Raw genomic sequence first — 6,395 nt, 5'->3', positions numbered from 1 at the left:
ATTGAAGAAGCAAATAAAGGAATTACTGGATAAAGGATACATTCGGGCCAGCTCCTCACCTTGGGGATCACCAATTTTATTTGCCAAGAAGAAGGATGGAACGCTGAGATTGTGTATCGACTATCGAGCACTTAACATGGTCACAGTCAAAAACAAATACCCGATGCCAAGGATAAACGATTTGTTTATCAACTTGCTCAGGCCAAGGTATTCTCAAAAATTGACTTAAGGTCAGGATACCATCAATTGAAGGTACGAGCGGAAGATATCCCCAAAACAGCCTTCACCTCCAGATATGGACTGTACGAGTTCACAGTGATGCCATTTGGATTAACTAACGCCCCGGCATATTTTGTTCACCTCATGAACAAAGTATTTATGAAGTTTATGGACAAATTCATCGTAGTATTCATCGACGATATTCTGGTATACTCCAAAACACCAGAAGAGCACGCAGAACATCTCAGGATTGTACTAGGAGAGCTAAGGAAACACCAATTGTATGCCAAGTTCAGCAAGTGCGAATTTTGGCTAAGACAAGTAGGTTTTCTAGGCCACGTGCTGACTCAAGACGGTATAGCAGTGGACCCAGAGAAAGTCAAGGCCGTACTTGACTGGAAGTCACCAGCCAGCGTAACAGACATACGAAGTTTCTTGGGAATGGCAGGATATTACCACAGATTTATTGAAGAATTTTCCACTATATCCAAGCCTATGACATAGTTACTCAAGAAAGATAAGAAGTTTGAATGGACAGAAGCCTGCGAGAAAAGTTTCCAAGAGCTAAAGCGGAAATTAACAACAGCACCAGTATTAATTGTACCCGATATACACAAGAATTTTGAAGTATTTTGTGACGCATCCAGAAAGGGTCTCGGATGCGTGTTGATGCAAGAAGGCAAGGTTGTCGCCTACGCTTCAAGGCAACTTCGCAAACACGAGGAAAATTATCCCACTCATGATTTAGAAATGGCAGCAGTTATTCATGCACTCAAGGAATGGAGGCATTTTCTACTTGGGAATCGATGTGAGATATATACGGATCACAAAAGCCTCAAATACATTTTTACGCAGCCAGAACTAAATTTACGGCAACGCCGCTAGTTGGAATTGGTAAAGGATTATGATGTTGGTATCCATTACCATCCAGGGAAAGCAAACGTAGTGGCCGATGCCCTGAGTCGGAACCCCAGCTCCGACGGGAACTATCTGCACAGCTTGAGGCCCGAATTCCATCAAGAATTTGTCAAGCTCAACTTGATAATGGTAGCAGAAGGCACCATATCAAACTTGGAAATACAACCACACCTTGTGGAGAAAATTAAAGAGGCTCAGTCCGGTCACCCCAGCATTGAAGGAATTAAAAGGAAGTTGAGTATGGGCAAGGCCTCGAAATTCGTCATAGACAATGAAGGAATATTATGGTACGGAGAAAGGCTATGCGTGCCAAACATAGAAGACCTTAAACAGCAAGTTTTAACTGAAGCACACACCACTCCATATTCGATCCACCCTGGAGGAACCAAAATGTATAAGGATATTCAGGAAAGATTTTGGTGGCACGGTATGAAGAGGGACATAGCCGCTTTCGTTGCATGTTGCGACTCATGTCAACGCATAAAAGCTGAACATCAGAGACCAGCCGGACTACTGCAACCTAACAAAATACCTGAGTGGAAATGGGATGAAATAGGGATGGATTTTATTGTCGGATTACCTCGGTCACGACACGGGAATGATGCCATATGGGTCATCACTGACAGGTTGACCAAAGTAGCACACTTTATTCCAGTGAAGACAACCTACACCACTCAGAGGCTTGCCAGGATTTATCTTTCCCGCATAGTCTGTCTGCACGGTGTCCCGAAGACTATAATTTCCGACAGAGGCACTCAGTTCGTCTCAAGATTTTGGGAGCAATTACAACAGGCTCTGGGAACCCAACTAGCCTTCAGTACCGCATACCATCCACAGACTGATGGACAAACAAAACGCGTAAACCAGGTTTTAGAAGACATGCTGAGAGCATGTGTCCTCACCTATGGAACCAGTTGGGAGGACAGCCTGCCATATGCCGAGTTCGCATACAACAACAGTTACCAGGCCAGCCTGCAAATGGCTCCTTTCGAAGCCCTATACGGAAGGAGATGTCGTACCCCGTTAAATTGGTCAGAGACCGGAGACAGCCGCATCTTCGGACTAGATATGCTCAGAGAAGCCGAGGAAAAAGTCAAGCTAATCAGGGACCGACTTAAGACCGCTCAAAGTCGACAGAAAAGTTATTATGATCAGAAACATCGTAGGGTCAGTTTCGAACCCGGTGAATTCGTATACTTGAGAGTATCCCCGATGAGAGGATTGCAACGGTTTAAGATTAAAGGAAAATTAGCACCAAGATTCATTGGACCATTTTGCATAGTGGCACGAAGAGGCACTGTAGCCTACCAGCTAGACTTACCCGAAGACTTGTCCGACATTCACGACGTGTTCCACGTCTCTCAATTAAGGAAGTGCGTAAGCAACCTAGAGAAACAAGTATCTCATGAGAACATTGACATACAGCCAGACCTCACTTATCGAGAACGTCCCATAAGAATATTAGAGGAGTCTGAAAGGAGGACCCGACAGAAAACCATCAAGTTTTTTAAAGTCCAGTGGAGCAATCACACCGACAGTGAAGCAACTTGGGAAAGCGAGGATTTTCTTCGGACAGAGCATCCACACTTATTTAAGGATCAGCTGAAATCTCGGGGACGAGATTTTTCCTAAGGGGGTAGGTGTTGTGACACTCCAAAAATTTTATTTGGTTTTTATCAAAAACTTTGTGGTTTTGAAGAGAGATTTTTTTAAGTGAAGCTCTATGAAAATTTGGGTTTTTCTTATCTTCGAAGCCACCCTTGGCTTTGTATTTTTGCCCATGAGATAAAACCCCTCCAAAACCTCCCCTCCCCCTTGTGATCAACCTAAATTCTCTGTCCCAACTAATCCAAACTGGTTTTGGATTTTTATTCTAATTATTTTTCCCCTCAATTCAATTCTGAAAATTATTTGGAGCCTGAGGGATTTTCAAAGCAAGTACACTTTTTCATTTGAGTTTTGAACTCAAACCAATTCTCCTGGATTGTCCTTTGAACCCACAACCCAGAACCATCTTGATCCACTCCTCCTCTCCTCAAAATTTTCAAAATACAGTCTCTGCAAGTTTGGACCAAATTTGCCAAATTTGGTGAAATTCATATCCACACTGCTCCAAAAATTCCAACAAAAATCATGCAGCCTACTTGAGCAAGGAGAAGCCACTCCACCAAAAATCAGCTCAAGGAAAAATCACCAGAGGCCAATTTCATTCGGTCGAACACCTGGTGGGCACTGTTACTGTTCAAAGTTCAGAAAATTCAGTTTCAGTGTCATCTTCCGTCCGTCAGTTTTAGTCACGCGGCCACAGTGCCCTTGGCACATTCCTCGCCGCCTATTCCTCTTGTCCGAAGCTGCACACACGTGCGTGGAGCCTTCCTGGCGTCGGTAGCGCGCTGGCTCGCCCTCGCCGGTGTCTTCTGCGGCGTCGGGACCTCCCGTGGCGGCCGACAGGAGGCACACCACGGCAGAACGCCGTTCCGCGCCGCCCATCGCTCCCTGGCTCTCCGCGTGGCCTCATGCACGCCAGCGCACGACCGAGCACGGCACCACCGTAATCGCTCGCCGGTGATCCTCGTTCACGGCAACCGCCTCGGACCGCCTATATAAAGGGGTCCTGAGCTCACTCTCGTGCACGCAGCACCCCCACTACTCACCAACACCCCGCCAGGCCACTAGGGGGACCTCGAGGAGGTCTCCTCCCCCAGCTCTGGCCGCCTCGCCCCGCCTCGGCCTCCAGCCCGATTCGTTCTGGTGAGGCCATCTCCGGCGGTCAAACCCCGTTCGTTACCCTCTCTAGCTGCCAGGAGCATGACCCCCTTCAATTTAACATTTGCAGCCCTCTCCGACGAGCCCCTCGACCACCCGAGCCGCCGTCCGCCGGAGCAAAGCTCGCCGTCGACGTGGTGCTCGCCGACCGACTCCACCACCATCAACTGACGCGGAAGGGTGCCCTGAGCACGGAGGTACTCCCCGATCTCTCTGCCTCGCCGTGGATCGCCGCCGGCGACCACCGCGGCTCTCGGGCGCCGGCGAACTCTGCCGCCCCGTTTGAACATTTGAACCTGACGGGTGGGACCCCACCGTCAGCCTCTCTGCTCTCTCTTTCGAATCGTTTTCTGGAAGCGCCTTCGGGCAGAATGCGTTTTCTCTTCGGGCTGGCGTAGTCGCTACCGAAGCGTTTTCTGTTTTTATAAACTAGCCCCTGGAAATCTTCTGTTTCATTACAGATAAGTCCCTGGACAAAAACCCTTATAACTTTTAATCAGAAAAGTATTTTTGATTGATTCTTTTTCTGTTCTCTTTAAAATTTTGTCTAGTTTTTTTATCAGATTTATTTGAAAAATATTTGGTTTACCTTCTGTGCACTCCTTGGTATTTACGTTAGCGCATATATTTTCTTTAAACCGTAGATACCGAAGGAGGTGACGGAGCCGTGAACTTCACCGAGCTAGGCTCCGACTACTCTGAACCAGGCAAGCATGTTTGAACTTTTGATATGATGAGTGTCTTGGCATGTTTTGCATTTAGTTAGTTTCATGGCATGTTGGTGAGCATACCGATGAACGTTATTTTATGTGATAATAAGGTGAGTGAGTTCAATGATCCATACGTGGATGAATGTGAATATGAATGGCCATGTGTTGGCATGAGGATGGGTACGATGGCAGTGTTGTAGCATGCCAGTCTTACGCCAGACTATGTGACTTCAGTGTCAAACCATATCGGTCCAGTACCTATCATTTCCTTCCTTATACTACCACATATTTTCCGCAAGGAATATGGTTTAGTAAGTTGCAAACCGCTTTCATGGTACACACCAAAGAGGAGAGGCCGTGATGATGGTTCCATGGCCCTGGATTAAAGCCAGTCATCCGGTCAGGGGGCATGGGTGTTTCCGGTTGGGACCGAGAGGGGGGCACCCCTTAGAGCGCGCGTATATAAATTTGATCCCATGCTATTCGAGATTGTGATCTCCCCGTCTCAAAAGTTTTTCTTGGACGATGACTAGGGTGATTCCTAGCATTGAGAGGTAGGATGGGTGTGTACCGGTTAGCTGTGTTTTCTTCCGAAATACCGTAAACGGAACTAGTCCTTCGTGACTACGGAAATCCGTTGGCTGTGGGAAAAATTTTGTACAAACTCTGCAGAGTCATATATTCCTCCAAATCATCTCTTCCATGTCAAGTTTCGTTCCATCTTATCCTAATCAATTGTCAGCTTTGATGACAGAGACTCCGGTGAATTGCATGAGTGCTAAGTCCGAATTGAATGATTATCCCTGTGGATGGACTAACCCATTTATTCTCATGGATTGAATGTTTATTATGAGTATTGTTTACTGGTAAATTTAAAGCCCTTTCTGTGATGTCACTCAGACGTCCGACTGTGGCATTTCTTTTAAAAGCCCTTTCTGCGATGTCGCTCAGACGTCCGACTGTGGCATTTCTTTTAAAAGCCCTTTCTGCGATGTCGCTCAGACGTCCGACTATGGCATTTCTTTTAAAGCCCTTTCTGCGATGTCGCTCAGACGTCCGACTGTGGCATTTCTTTTAAAGCCCTTTCTGCGATGTCGCTCAGACGTCCGACCGTGGCATTTCTTTTAAAGCCCTTTATGTGGTGTCGCTAAGATGCCCGACTGTGGCATCATTTCCTTATTTTTATTTGTTCACCTTTCGAGGCGTCGCTTCAGACACCCGATCGGTCCTTATTTATGCTCTGTGGAATTTTAGGCGGACTACCGCCGTTTCCCTTTTTACTTACCCGTTATGCCAAATTTATTTATTGTGCATTAAGGAATTAATCATGTTGCATCCATGCACGCATTTGTTACATCTTACGTCTGAACTGTCTTGCGAGTACTTTCAAAGTACTCACTGGCTTGTTGATTTGGCCAGATGCCGACGAAGGCGATCTCATGGATGAAGAGTTCGATAGCGAGTCCGACACTTAGAGGAGTCCCAGTCAGTCTCGTGCGACCCTGGATTTGGTCACTGTTTTATATCCGCTTCCGCTACCAAATAAATTTATCGAGCCTCACCTCGACGTTCGATGAAATGATATTCTTAGAGTCTTGTATTTCCCTTCCCGCTGTGCTTTTCCACCACCAACCTATCCATGAGTCAGTAGTATGTCTCCACACCACTGTGTCATGTCCGCCATTATGTATGATTATTGGCGTGCTTGTAATAATTTAGTTGAGCGACCGCAGTTCAACCCTGTAATATATTTTATGCTACTGGCTTATTGTATCAAGAAAT

The sequence above is a fragment of the Triticum aestivum genome, chromosome 2A (genome assembly GCF_018294505.1).
Source record: "Triticum aestivum cultivar Chinese Spring chromosome 2A, IWGSC CS RefSeq v2.1, whole genome shotgun sequence".
NCBI classification, from domain to species: domain Eukaryota; kingdom Viridiplantae; phylum Streptophyta; class Magnoliopsida; order Poales; family Poaceae; genus Triticum; species Triticum aestivum.
Note: the sequence above shows the minus strand (reverse complement) of the source record.